This window comes from Mesoplodon bidens (assembly GCF_964165515.1).
Source record: "Mesoplodon bidens genome assembly, chromosome: 5".
NCBI lineage: Eukaryota > Metazoa > Chordata > Mammalia > Artiodactyla > Ziphiidae > Mesoplodon > Mesoplodon bidens.
In genome coordinates this window covers 7,828,642-7,844,699 of record NC_138161.1, presented here as the reverse complement: position 1 = coordinate 7,844,699, position 16,058 = coordinate 7,828,642, and positions in this window count along the sequence as shown.

Below are 16,058 nucleotides of genomic sequence, written 5' to 3'. Positions count from 1 at the left end.
GAAAGGAACAAGTCCTACTGATACCTTGGTTTCATCCTATGAGACCTGGAGCAGAAAACTAGCTAAACCAAGCTAGACTTCTGACTTACAGAACTGAAAGGCAATCAGGGGGTACTGTTTTAAGCTGCTGACTTTGTGGCACTTTGGAAAAGTAATGCTTTCACTCACCAAACATACACTGAAGGCCATCTGTGTCAGGGCTGTTAGTGCTGAAGACGGGGATGAGAAACACAACCTCTCTCTTCAGGGAGCTCACCAACTCTGGGTAAAATGTAGCTCTAAAGAAAAAGTCGAAAAAAAAACAATGGCTTCCGGGTAAGATGGCGGAAGAGTAAGACGCGGAGATCACCTTCCTCCCCACGGATACACCAGAAATACAGCTACACGTGGAACAACTCTTACAGAACACCTACTGAATGCTGGCAGAAGACCCCAGACCTCCCAAAAGGCAAGAAACTCCCCACATACCTGGGTAGGGCAAAGCGGAGAGATTCCCGCACAGAGGATCGGTGCCGAGCGGCACTCACCCGCCCGAGAGGCTTGTCTGCTCGCCCGCCAGGGCGGGCGGCGCTGGAAGCTGAGGCTCGGGCTTCGGTCAGAGCGCAGGGAAAGGACTGGGGCTGGCGGCGAGAACTCAGCCTGAAGGGGGCTAATGTGCCACAGCTAGCCGGCAGGGAGTCCGGGAAAACTCTGGAGCTGCCGAAGAGGCAAGAGACTTTTTCTTCCCTCTTGGTTTCCTTGTGCGCGAGGAGAGGGGATTAAGAGCGCTGCTTAAAGGGGCTCCACAGACGGGCGCGAGTCACGACTGAAAGCGCGGAGCCCAGTGACGGGCGTGGGACGCTGGGGCTGCTGCTGCCGCCGCCAAGAAGCCTGTGTGCGAGCGCAGGTCACTGTCCACACCGCCCTTTCGGGAGCCTGTGTAGCCCGCCACTGCCGGGGTCCCGGGATCCAGGGGCGGCTTCCCTGGGAGAACGCACGGCGCGCCTCGGGCTGGTGCAACGTCACGCCGAACTCTGCCACTGCAGGCTCGCCCCGCACTCCGTGCCCCTCCCTCCCGCCCGGCCTGAGTGAGCCAGAGTCCCCGAAGAGGCTGCTCCTTTAACCCTGTCCTGTCTGAGCGAAGAACAGACGCCCTCCGGCGACCTACACGCAGAGGCGGGGCCAAATCCAAAGCTGAGACCCAGGAGCTGTGAGAACAAAGAAGAGAAAGGGAAACCTCTCCCAGCAGCCTCAGAAGCAGCGGATTAAAGCTCCACAATCAACTTGATGTACCCTGCATCTGTGGAATACATGAATAGACATCAAATCATCCCAAATTGAGGAGCCAGGAGTCAGTGCTGTGCCTCTGAGGTGGGAGACCCAACTTCAGGACACTGGTCCACAAGAGACCTCCCAGCTCCACATAATATCAAACGGCGAAAATCTTCCAGAGATCTCCATCTCAACACCAGCACCCAGCTTCACTCAACGACCAGCAAGCTACAGTGCTGGACACCCTATGCCAAACAACTAGCAAGACAGAAACACAACGCCACCCATTAGCAGAGAGGTGGCCTAAAATCATAAAAAGTCCGCAGACACCCCAAAACACACCACCAGACGTGGACCTGCCCACCAGAAAGACAAGATCCAGCCTCATTCACCAGAACACAGGCACTAGTACCTTCCACCAGGAAGCCTACACAACCCACTAAACCAACCTTAGCCACTGGGGACAGACACCAAAAACAACGGGAACTACGAACCTGCAGCCTGCAAAAAGGAGACCCCAAACACAGTAACATAAGCAAAATGAGAAGACAGAAAAACACACAGCAGGAGAAGGAACAAGATAAAAACCCACCAGACCTAACAAATGAAGACGTAATAGGCAGTCTACCTGAAAAAGAATTCAGAATAATGATGGTAAAGATGATCCAAGATTCTATTTCCCAGATCCAAAATCTTGGAAATAGAATAGACAAAATGCAAGAAACAGTTAACAAGGACCTAGAAGAACTAAAGATGAATCAAGCATCGATTAAAAACACAATACATGAAATAAAAAATACTCTAGATGGGATCAATAGCAGAATAACTGAGGCAGAAGAACGGATAAGTGAGGTGGAAGATAAAATAGTGGAAATAACTGCTGCAGAGCAAAATAAAGAAAAAAGAATGAAAAGAACAGAGGACAGTCTCAGAGACCTCTGGGACAACATTAAACGCACCAACATTCGAATTATAGGGGTTCCAGAAGAAGAAGAGAAAAAGAAAGGGACTGAGAAAATATTTGAACAGATTATAGTTGAAAACTTCCCTAATATGGGAAAGGAAATAGTTAATCAAGTCCAGGAAGCACAGAGAGTCCCATACAGAATAAATCCAAGGAGAAATACGCCAAGACACATATTAATCAAACTGTCAAAAATTAAACACAAAGAAATCATATTAAAAGCAGCAAGGCAAAAACAACAAATAACACACAAGGGAATCCCCATCAGGATAACAGCTGATCTCTCAGCAGAAACTCTACAAGCCAGAAGGGAGTGGCAGGACATAATTAAAGTGATGAAGGAGAAAAACCTGCAACCAAGATTACTCTACCCAGCAAGGATCTCATTCAGATTTCATGGAGAAATTAAAACGTTTACAGACAAGCAAAAGCTGAGAGAGTTCAGCACCACCAAACCAGCTTTACAACAAATGCTAAAGGAACTTCTCTAGGCAAGAAACACAACAGAAGGAAAAGACCTACAATAACGAACCCAAAACAATTAAGAAAATGGGAATAGGAACATACATATCGATAATTACCTTAAATGTAAATGGACTAAATGCTCCCACCAAAAGACACAGATTGGCTGAATGGATACAAAAACAAGACCCATATATATGCTGTCTACAAGAGACCCACTTCAGACCTAGAGACACATACAGACTGAAAGTAAGGGGATGGAAAAAGATATTCCATGCAAATGGAAACCAAAAGAAAGCTGGAGTAGCAATTCTCATATCAGACAAAATAGACTTTAAAATAAAGACTACTAGAAGAGACAAAGAAGGACACTACATAATGATCAAGGGATCGATCCAAGAAGAAGATACAACAATTGTAAATATTTATGCACCAAACATAGGAGCACCTCAATACATAAGGCAAATACTAACAGCCATAAAAGGAGAAATCGACAGTAACACAATCATAGTAGGGGACTTTAACACCCCACTTTCACCAATGGACAGATCTTCCAAAATGAAAATAAATAAGGAAACACAAGCTTTAAATGATACATTAAACAAGATGGACTTAATTGATATTTATAGGACATTCCATCCAAAAACAACAGAATACACATTTTTCTCAAGTGCTCATGGAACATTCTCCAGCATAGATCATATCTTGGGTCACAAATCAAGCCTTGGTAAATTTAAGAAAATTGAAATTGTATCAAGTGTCTTTTCTGACCACAATGCTATGAGACTAGATATCAATTACAGGAAAAGAGCTGTAAAAAATACAAACACATGGAGGCTAAACAATACACTACTTAATAACGAAGTGATCACTGAAGAAATCAAAGAGGAAATTAAAAAATACCTAGAAACAAATGACAATGGAGACACGACGACCCAAAACCTATGGGATGCAGCAAAAGCAGTTCTAAGAGGGAAGTTTATAGCAATACAATCCCACCTTAAGAAACAGGAAACATCTCGAATAAACAACCTAACCTTGCACCTAAAGCAATTAGAGAAAGAAGAACAAAAACACCCCAAAGTTAGCAGAAGGAAAGAAATCATAAAAATCAGATCAGAAATAAATGAAAAAGAAATGAAGGAAACGATAGCAAAGATCAATAAAACTAAAAGCTGGTTCTTTGAGAAGATAAACAAAATTGATAAACCATTAGCCAGACTCATCAAGAAAAGAAGGGAGAAGACTCAAATGAATAGAATTAGAAATGAAAAAGGAGAAGTAACAACTGACACTACAGAAATACAAAAGATCATGAGAGATTACTACAAGCAACTCTATGCCCATAAAATGGACAACCTGGAAGAGATGGACAAATTCTTAGAAATGCACAACCTGCCAAGACTGACTCAGGAAGAAATAGAAAATATGAATAGACCAATCACAAGCACTGAAATTGAAACTGTGATTAAAAATCTTCCATCAAACAAAAGCCCAGGACCAGATGGCTTCACAGGCGAATTCTATCAAACATTTAGAGAAGAGCTAACACCCATACTTCTCAAACTCTTCCAAACAATATCAGAGGAAGGAACACTCCCAAACTCATTCTACGAGGCCACCATCACCTTGATACCAAAACCAGGCAAGGATGTCACAAAGAAAGAAAACTACAGGCCAATATCACTGATGAACATATATGCAAAAATCCTCAACAAAATACTAGCAAACAGAATCCAACAGCACATTAAAAGGATCATACACCATGATCAAGTGGGGTTTATTCCAGGAATGCAAGGATTCTTCAATATATGCAAATCAATCAATGTGATACACCATATTAACAAGTTGAAGGAGAAAAACCATATGATCATCTCAATAGATGCAGAGAAAGCTTTCGACAAAATTCAACACCCATTTATGATAAAAACCCTGCAGAAAGTAGGCATAGAGGGAACTTTCCTCAACATCATAAAGGCCATATATGACAAACCCACAGCCAACATTGTCCTCAATGGTGAAAAACTGAAACCATTTCCACTAAGATCAGGAACAAGACAAGGCTGCCCACTCTCACCACTCTTATTCAACATAGTTTTGGAAGTTTTAGCCACAGCAATCAGAGAAGAAAAGGAAATAAAAGGAATCCAAATTGGAAAAGAAGAAGTAAAGCTGTCACTGTTTGCAGATGACATGATACTATACATAGAGAATCCTAAAGATGCTACCGAAAAACTACTAGAACTAATCAATGAATTTGGTAAAGTAGCAGGATACAAAATTAATGTACAGAAATCTCTGGCATTCCTGTACACTAATGATGAAAAATCTGAAAATGAAATCAAGAAAACACTCCCATTTACCATTGCAACAAAAAGAATAAAATATCTAGGAATAAACCTACCTAAGGAGACAAAAGACCTGTATGCAGAAAATTATAAGACACTGATGAAAGAAATTAAAGATGATACAAATAGATGGAGAGATATACCATGCTCCTGGATTGGAAGAATCAATATTGTGAAAATGACTCTACTACCCAAAGCAATCTACAGATTCAATGCAATCCCTATCAAACTACCACTGGCATTTTTCACAGAACTAGAACAAAAAATTTCAAAATTTGTTTGGAAAAACAAAAGACCCCGAATAGCCAAAGCAATCTTGAGAACGAAAAACGGAGCTGGAGGAATCAGCCTCCCTGACTTCAGACTATACTACAAAGCTACAGTAATCAAGACAGTGTGGTACTGGCATAAAAACAGAAAGATAGATCAGTGGATCAGGATAGAAAGCCCAGAGATAAACCCACGCACATATGGCCAACTTATCTTTGATAAAGGAGGCAGGAATGTACAGTGGAGAAAGGACAGCCTCTTCAATAAGTGGTGCTGGGAAAACTGGACAGGGACATGTAAAAGTTTGAGATTAGATCATTCCCTAACACCATACACAAAAATAAGCTCAAAATGGATTAAAGACTTAAATGTAAGGCCAGAAACTATCAAACTCTTAGAGGAAAACATAGGTAGAACACTCTATGACATAAATCACAGCAAGATCCTTTTGGACCCACCTCCTAGAGAAATGGAAATAAAAACAAAGATAAACAAATGGGACCTAATGAAACTTCAAAGCTTTTGCACAGCAAAGGAAACCATAAACAAGACCAAAAGACAACCCTCAGAATGGGAGAAAATATTTGCAAATGAAGCAACTGACAAAGGATTAATCTCCAAAATTTATAAACAGCTCATGCAGCTCAATAGCAAAAAAACAAACAACCCAATCCAAAAATGGGCAGAAGACTTAAATAGGCATTTCTCCAAAGAAGATATACAGACTGCCAACAAACACATGAAAGAATGCTCAACATCATTAATCATTAGAGAAATGCAAATCAAAACTACAATGAGATATCATCTCACACCAGTCAGAATGGCCATCATCAAGAAATCTAGAAACAATAAATGCTGGAGAGGGTGTGGAGAAAAGGGAACACTCTTGCACTGCTGGTGGGAATGTGAATTGGTACAGCCACTATGGAGAACAGTATGGAGGTTCCTTAAAAAACTAAAAATAGAACTACCATATGACCCAGCAATCCCACTATTAGGCATATACCCTGAGAAAACCATAATTCCAAAAGAGACATGTACCAAAATGTTCATTGCAGCTCTATTCACAATAGCCCGGAGCTGGAAACAACCTAAGTGTCCATCATCGGATGAATGGATAAAGAAGATGTGGCACATATATACAATGGAATATTACTCAGCCATAAAAAGAAATGAAGCTGAGCTATTTGTAATGAGGTGGATAGACCTAGAGTCTGTCATACAGAGTGAAGTAAGTCAGAAAGAGAAAGACAAATACCATATGCTAACACATGTATACGGAATTTAAAAAAAAAAAAAGTCATGAAGGACTTAGGCGCAAAACGGGAATAAAGACACAGACCTACTTGAGAATGGACTTGAGGATATGGGGAGGGGGAAGGGTAAGCTGTGACAAAGCGAAAGAGAGGCATGGACATATATACACTACCAAACGTAAGGGAGATAGATAGTGGGAAGCAGCCACAGAGCACAGGGAGATCAGCTCGGTGCTTTGTGACCGCATGGAGGGGTGGGATGGGGAGGGTGGGAGGGAGGGAGATGCATGAGGGAAGGGATGTGGGAACAGATGTATATGTATGACTGACTCACTTTGTTATAAAGCAGAAACTAATTAAAAAATTAAAAACAAAAAAACAAAAAAACAAAAAAACAAAAAAAGAAAAAGAAAAAGTCAAAGTATTTTGCATATACACTGTAAAGGAAAATTTTCTCCAGGTTGCAAAGAAAAGAAAGCAATTCTGCTTAACCTGAAACCACAAGAACAACCGAGAGAGAGGGGGTGGGTGAATACATGCTTTTAATTTTGGGAAGGGAGACACTGGAAGTTCTAGAAAATTAGGGAAACTTTATAGGTATCAGATTTGAGAAAAGAAGAACTAGCACAGTCCTAGGACCTTTAATAATAGAAGTTTGTGGACTCTGCTCTTACTGTGACTCTGCCACCACAATTCTTGATCTTCATCTGTCTTTCCCAAGTTTCAAATTATAAGGAGAAAAAAACTGCTGCCTTGCATATAGGGTCAGAATGTCCCAGACCAGAATGTCACAGACTCACTGCCTTAAAAGACAAAAGTGGGAAGAAACCTAAACAAAAATGACAGGTGGATCCAGAGGTATTTGTGACCAAATAGAATGAGAGGTTTTCATTTTCTCCTATGCCTAGTCATCTGGATGTCGTGAAATGTCAGGGTTGTGTGTACTGATTATATTTTGACAAAACTGTTAGAAGCCTTAACGAGTCTCACAAAAGTTGTCCACTGTACCCCTCTATGCCTCACACGGTCTGCTCTGGCTTCACAGCACAGCTGACTGCTGACCTTATCCCATATTTTTTTTAAATTAGAATTGATAACAATTGCACCCCTTTCCCCATTCCTCTGTCTCCTCTCTCTCCCTCCCTTCTGTTCTCCTTGCACATGTAATTTAGGCAGAATTTTGATATTTATGTATCCAAACCTACCACTGTCAGCATCATTTTGCTTACTGTTCTTTATCATTTCTGAGGGGTTGCATCAGGCAAAGGCGTCCTCATTCTCCAAGCAAGGAAGCCCCAGCTAGACAGTTGTCAAGGCAACAGAAAATGCACACTGTGAACCACCAAGAAAAGGCCGTCTGTATAATGTTGCAGCGCAAACTTAATTTGGGGGCTTGGCAAAAAGATCTCTTTTATGGCTAATTATAAAATGTACCCAACGTTATTAGACCGGGTGATAGATGATTGCCTGCTAAATGTGATGTGAAAAATGAAGGCAGTTTTCAAAGTGAAGGGACCTAAATTAAATATGCCTCAAGGATCAATAGCTTATTTTTGTCATTCTGCATAACCCGAACAGAACAGCTGAGTGTGCGTGTGTGTAGGAGCTACCAAACTCATATTTATTTGGGTCACGTCGTACTTTTTCCCTCAAAATGTATTCAAAAGAAGGTAGGAGGTGCCCCACCCATATTTAGATAGTTTGGGGGAAAGGGACACTTTAAGTTGAATCCCTGTTGATCAGCATTATGAGTTTTCAATAAACTTACTCCCAGCAGGTGAGATTACAACATCAGAATTTGCATGCTCATTTCAGATGGTTCACTGATATTGTATCTCCACCGATTTTTTTTGCCTGATATTATTTTCTTCCTATATACTTTGTTTGTCAACAAACTCCAAATAAATGCTAACGGGTTAATTTGATAATAGATGTGGTGATTTGGGACTGAAGGGGTCAGGGTGAAAACACTGATCTAATAATCCACCATTTTAATAAATGTGTTCCTTTGAAAACAGAATGTTTAAATCTGATTTGATATGAACAGCTGATCCAAAGCCTTCCGGTCAGTCTGAGAGTGAGTGGGAATTCAGTGGATATAGCTGTGGAATCATCTGACAAAATGTCATTTTTTCTTTCTTGGGGGAGCCCCACTCTTTGTAAACAAGGTCAATTTGTGTTTAGGGTGACTTGATTAGGTATCACTTCTCGGGCTCTCACCCTGGGGAAAGGAAAATGGAACTTTCAGCCTTTAAAAGAGGAAATTAGTTTTACCTGAGGGAGAGATCAAATCTTCCAGTCCTGTCGACTCAAGTGACTGACCATGAAATTAAATCGTGTATGTCGTCCTCACTCAGATACAGAAGACTATTGAGGCTGATCATCTAGAAGAGGGAAATGTCATGGAAACCAATTATGCTTTAGCCTTTAATGTTCATCGTATTTACACATACACGTTAAAGCAGCGTGTCTCCCCTTTAGCCCAAAGTGCTACTGGAATTGCATTTTATACACTGGGTATATCTCTCCAGTCAAAGGGATGGGAAAAGCAATTACCTGGTAAACAGACATGTCAACCAGACTTGTGTGGACAGCTTAGAGCAATAAACCAGGTTTTTTGTTTCCTCCATAGCCTTTTGGGCTCTTATTATTTCTCTTGATGGCATTTCCTGTGTTTAAACCGGTCCTGAATGGAGGTGCTTGGGATAATAACACTAGAGCTTCCTGAAGGACTCAGTGTAATGAACTCTTGACTTAAGTGTCTTTGCTATTTCATTTCTATCCCTGGCGTGGAGGTAGCGGGTAGCTGTGAAAGGGAAGAACTGCCCCAAATAAGAAACTGAATTGAAGTGAAACGGCTGAAATGTTTCCCAATAAGCAGCTTTCTGACATTGTATGTAAAACAGAGGAGGTGTATGTACACTTCCTAGAGAATAGATCGATAGCTTTTATCAGTTTCTTAAATGGGTCCTTAACCCCCAGAAGATTAATGATGAACACAGTCCAAGAGTTTGTAAAACGTGCAAATGAATGCCAACAAAATGCACGTTTTAAAGGAGGGTCTGTCTGCAGGGCAAAAAGCTGAAGCGGACCTAGCGCAGTGAGTGAAGGAGGTGGGGAGAAGGGTCCAGGCAGACCTGCAACCCCCTGTCCTTGGGGCTCGGTGCCCAGTATAGCTCTCCCCAACTCCATCTGAGCAGCAACCTCTTCAGTCTTCCCCCAGTGTCTACTTCAATATGTTATCGTGAGAATCGAAGGAAATAACATGAGTAGAGTGATTGTAAACTCTACACATGCTCTACAAACACTCAGTTATCATTTAAAAAATGAGATTTGGCAACACACAAAGGTTTAACCGTTCTGGCCATCACCCCTGGAAATATCTGACATTCAAAATGCCTGTTGATGCTATAGTTCACTCACTAAGCTACAGTTCACTCACTAAGCTACAGTTCACATTTGCTAATAAGTTAGCACATAAAGTTAACACGCCTCAGACACTAAGATCTGCCATCAATACCCACCGACACTTTCCTCCTAATTCAGGGCTGGACAGGATGCCCCCGAGACCACAGTGATGGGTGATTGAGTGACTCAGAGGTGACATATGAATATAATCACACAGTGCTGTAAAGCGATGCAGTCAGTTAGAAATAACATTCAATTTCCATGCAGCTTAAATGATGTTGAATTCACTGCAGTGTGAGGGCACGATTATGTCTCAACATGGTTGCGATCAGTCGAACCAGGAAGGAAATCCTCTGTGCAGAGAGCGTAACATAAAGGCCTAATAGGATTTATCAGATTTGTTTCGGAACTGAAAAAGTCACTATATTCTATACATTCAAAGAAATTTGCTGTCACCTTTGTGTGGTTTGAGAAATGTGGGGCACGTCATTTGTAGCCTGGATTCCTATTTGAGATAAAATGTAGTCAGATTCCAATAACTGGGTTTTGAGCCATAGAACTAACAGAATTGAAGGGTCACATATGAAGAGATGTTGATGGATGCAGATTCCTGCATTTAGATTTCCAGGATGAGGAAGAAGAAAAACCCTCTTCTAAAGGTGTTGAAAAGAGACAGGGATGACTTAACCTTAAACATACCATCCATCAGAGATTACTAAACACAATTTTAGAGGCAAGTTTTCTTTTTTTGTTGTTTTTGCAGTATGCGGGTCTCTCACTGTTGTGGCCTCCCCTGTTGTGGAGCACAGGCTCCAGACACGCAGGCTCAGTGGCCATGGCTCTAAGGCCCAGCTGCTCCGCGGCATGTGGAATCTTCCCGGACCAGGGCACGAACCCGTGTCCCCTGCATCGGCAGGCTGACTCTCAACCACTGCGCCACCAGGGATGCCCTAGAGGCAACTTTTAAAAGCATGCTGGGAAGGAAAAGTGAAAAGATTTCTTTCTTGAATAACTTATTGAAGAAATGGATTTGATTAGTGATGTCAAAGAAGCTGATGAAATTAAAATGTTAGAATGATTGAAGGTAAAACTACCACTTTTGTGTTGTGAAGCTGAAATGAGGAGTATTCCAATGACAAGGAAACAGACAAGGAAAGCAAAATAGAAAACCAACGTGGGGTTGTGCAAAGGACTGGACGTCTGCGTCCCCACAAAATTCATATGTTGAAATCTGAACCCCAATGTGATGGTGTTATGAGGCGGGGCCTTTAAGAGGGAACTTTAGGTCATGAGGGTGGAGCCCTCATGAACAGGATCAATGCCCTTATAAAGGGACTGCCACACCTCTTTCCACAATGTGAGGACACAGTGAAAAGTTGACAGCCTGCAACTAGACCCTGATCATGCCGGCACCCTGGTCTGGGACATCCAGCCTCCAGAACTGTGAGGAATAAATGTCTGCTGTTGATAAGACTTCAGAGTGTGGTACTTTGTCAGCTTGCACTGACTGAGAGAAGTTTGGGGTCAAAAGTCTCAGATTCTCTGATTCCCAGCCCTGGCATTCAATAGCTGCGGGACAAGTCTTCCACAGGGCTGCCCCTGGGCTCCTCATCAAAATCAGAATGAGTACAATGGCCTCTGCCAAACTTACAAGGTTGGGGAGCAAACATAAAATGAGATCATTGCATAAAAGCATTTTATATGCGTTAGAATACAGGGGGAAGCTGGGGCAAAGTGAGAGTAGCATCAACATATACACACTACTGAATGTAAAATAGATAGCTAGTGGGAAGCAGCAGCATAGCACAGGGAGATCAGCTCAGTGTTTTGCGATGACTTAGAGGGGTGGGATAGGGAGGGTGGGAGGGAGATGCAAGAGGGAGGGGATATGGGGACATATGTACGCATATGGCTGATTCACTTTGGGGTACAACAGAAACTAACACAGCATTGTGAAACAATTATACTCCAATAAAGTTCTATTTTTTTTAAAAAAAAAGCACTTTATAAACTAAACATTATATAAATAATCCATTTGAGTATTACCTTGAGATTTAAAAAATGTCTACAGGAAAATTTTCACTGCTTATCACTTCTACCTCCTGCCTTATTGAAAAATATTTTCATGAGCTGTTTGGTTCAGAGTTTAAAAGATAAAGGCAGGGGGAATAATTATTCAACTATAATTGATGTCAAGCAAAGTCAGAAAATCTCTTAATTTATTGGAGTCTAAATGCCCTTGGTTATGAAACCTAAATGATACAATGCTTATGAATGTTTTGTAAATTCTAATGTGCAATGCACATGTATCTATCTATATTTTTTGTTTTTTTAACATCTTTATTGGAGTGTAATTGGTTACAATGGTGTGTTAGTTTCTGCTTTATAACAAAGTAAATCAGCTATACATATACATATATCCCCATATCTCCTCCCTCTGGCATCTCCCTCCCTTCCACCCTCCCTATCCCACCTCTCTAGGTGGTTACAAAACACCGAGCTGATTTCCCTGCGCTATGCGGCTGCTTCCTACTAGCTACTGATTTTACATTTGGCAGTGTATATACGTCCAAGCTACTCTCTCACTTTGTCTCAGCATAACCTTCCCCCTCCCCTTATCCTGAAGTCCATTCTCTAGTAGGTCTGCGTCTTTATTCCCGTCCTGCACCTATGTTCTTCATGACATTTTTTTTTTTTAGATTCCATATATATGTGTTAGCATACAGTATTTGTCTTTCTCTCTCTGACTTACTTCATTCTGTATGGAAAACTCTAGGTCCATCCACCTCACTACAAATAACTCAATTTCATTTCTTTTTATGGCTGAATAATATTCCATTGTATATATGTACCACATCTTCTTTATCCATTCATCTGTCGATGGACACTTAGGTTGCTTCCATATTCTGGCTATTGTAAACAGAGCTACAGTGAACATTGTGGTACATGACTCTTTTTGAATTATGATTTTCTCAGGGTATATGCCCAGTACTGGGATTGCTGGGTCATATGGTAGTTCTATTTTTAGTTTTTTAAGGAACCTCCATACTGTTCTCCATAGCGGCTGTATCAATTTACATTCCCACCAACAGTGCAAGAGTGTTCCCTTTTCTCCACACCCTCTCCAGCATTTATTGTTTGTAGATTTTTGATGATGGCCATTCTAACTGGTGTGAGATGATATCTTATTGTACTTTTGATTTGCATTTCTCAAATGATTAATGATGTTGAGCATTCATTCATGTGTTTGTTGACAATCTGTATATCTTCTTTGGAGAAATGTATATTTAGGTCTTCACCCAGTCTAATAACATTGGGTACATTTTATAATTAGCCATAAAAGAGATCTTTTTGCTAAGCCCCTAAATTAAGTTTGCACTGCAACATTATACAGACGGCCTTTTTGGATTGGGTTATATGTTTTTTGATATTGAGCTGCATGAGCTGCTTGTAAATTTTGGAGATTAATCTTTTTTCAGTTACTTCATTTACAAATATTTTCTCCCATTGTGAGGGTTGTCTTTTCATCTTCTTTATGGTCTCCTTTGTTGTGCAACAGATTTTAAGTTTCATTAGGCCCCATTTGTTTATTTTTGTTTTTATTTCCATTTCTCTAGGAGGTGGGTCAAAAAGATCTTGCTGTGATTTATGGCATAGAGTGTTCTGCCTATGTTTTCCTCTAAGCATTTTATAGTGTATGGCCTTACATTTAGGTCTTTAATCCATTTGGAGTTTATTTTTGTGTATGGTGTTAAGGAGTGTTCTAATTTCATTCTTTTACATGTAACTGTCCAGTTTTCCCAGCACCAGTTATGGAAGAGGCTGTCTTTTCTCCATTGTATATTCTTGCCTCCATTATCAAAAATAAGGTGACCATATGTGCATGGGTTTATCTCTGGGCTTTCTATCCTGTTCCATTGATCTATATTTCTATTTTGGGGCCAGTCCCATAGTGTCTTGATTTCTGTAGCTTTCTAGTATAGTCTGAAGTTGGGGAGCCTGATTTTTCCAGCTCTGTTTTTCTTCCTCAAGATTGCTTTGGCTATTCGGGGGTCTTTTGTGTTTCCATACAAATTGTAAAATTTTTTGTTCTAGTTCTGTGAGAAATGCCAGTGATAGTTTGATAGGGATTGCATTGAATCTGTAGATTGCTTTGGGTAGTAGAATCATTTTCACAATGTTGATTATTCCAATCCAAGAACATGGTACATCTCTCCATCTATTTGTATCATCTTTAATTTCTTTCATCAGTGTCTTGTAGTTTTCTGCATACAGGTCTGTTGTCTCCTTAGGTAGGTTTATTCCTAGGTATTTTATTCTTTTTGTTGCAGTGGTAAATGGGAGTGTTTCCCTAATTTCACTTTCAGATTTTTCATCATTGGTGTATAGGAAAGCAAGAGATTTCTGTGCATTAATTTTGTATCCTGCTACTTTACCAAATTCATTGATTAGCTCTAGTAGTTTTCTGGTAGCATCTTTAGGATTCTCTATGTATAGTATCGTGTCATCTGCACACAGTGACAGCTTTACTTCTTTTCCGATTTGGATTCCTTTTATTCCTTTTTCTTCTCTGATTGCTGTGAAACTTTGAAAACTATGTTGAATAATAGTGGTGAGAGTGGGCAGCCTTGTCTTGTTCCTGATCTTAGTGGAAAAGGTTTCAGTTTTTCACCACTGAGAATGATGTTGGCTGTGGGTTTGTCATATATGACGTTTATTATGTTGAGGTAAGTTCCCTCTATGCTTACTTTCTGGAGGGTTTTTAATATAAATCAGTGTTGAATTTTGTCAAAAGCTTTATTGGCATCTATTAAGATGACCATATGCTATTTCTCCTTCAATTTATTAATATGGTTTATCCCATTGATTGATTTGTATATATTGAAGAATCCTTGCCTTCCTGGGATAAACCTCACTTGATCATCATGTATAATCCTTTTAATGTGCTGTTGGATTCTGTTTGCTAGTATTTTGTTGAGGTTTTTTGCATCTATGTTTATCAGTGTTATTGGCCTGTAGTTTTCTTTCTTTGTGACATCTTTATCTGGTTTTGGTACCAGGGTGATGGTGGCCTCGTAGAATGTGTTTGGGAGTGTTCCTCCCTCGGCTATATTTTATTTTATTTTATTTTATTTTTTTTTTATTTTTTATTTTTTTTTTTTTTGCTGTACGCGGGCCTCTCACTGCTGTGGCCTCTCCCGTTGCGGAGCGCAGGCTCCGGACACACAGGCTCCGCGGCCATGGCTCGCGGGCCCAGCCGCTGCGCGGCATGTGGGATCTTCCGGGATAGGGGCACGAACCCGTGTCCCCTGCATCGGCAGGCGGACTCTCAACCACTGCGCCACCAGGGAAGCCCCCTCGGCTATATTTTAGAAGAGTTTGAGAAGGATAGGTGTTAGCTCTTCTCTAAATGCTTGATAGAATTTGCCTGTGAAACCATCTGGTGCTGGGCTTTTTTTTGTTGGAAGGTTTTTAATCACAGTTTCAATTTTAGTGCTGTGATTGGTCTTTATATATTTTCTGTTTCTTCCTGGTTCATTCTCAGAAGGTTGTGCTTTTCTAAGAATTTGTCCATTTCTTCCAGGTTGTCCATTTTATTGGCAGAGAGTTTCTTGTAGTAATCTCTCATGATCCTTTGTATTTCTGTAGTGTCAGTTGTTACTTTCCTTTTCATTTCTAATTCTATTGATTTGAGTCTTCTCTCTCTTTTTCTTGATGAGTCTGGCTAATGGTTTATCCATTTTTTTAATCTTCTCAAAGAAGAAGCTTTTAGTTTTATTGATCTTTACTATTGTTTCTTCATTTCTTTTTCATTTATTTCAGATCTGATCTTTATGATTACCTTCCTTCTGCTAACATTGGGGTTTTTTTTGTTCTCTTTCTCTAATTGCTTTAGGTGTAAGGATAGGCTGTTTATTTGGGATGTTTCTTGTTTCTTAACGTAGGATTTTATTGCTATAAACTTCCCTCTTAAAACTGCCTTTGCTGCATCTCATAGGTTTTGGGTCATTGTGTTTTCATTGTCATTTGTTTCTAAGTATTTTTTGATTTCCTCTTTGAGTTCTTCAGTGATTTCTTTATTAAGTAATGTATTGTTTA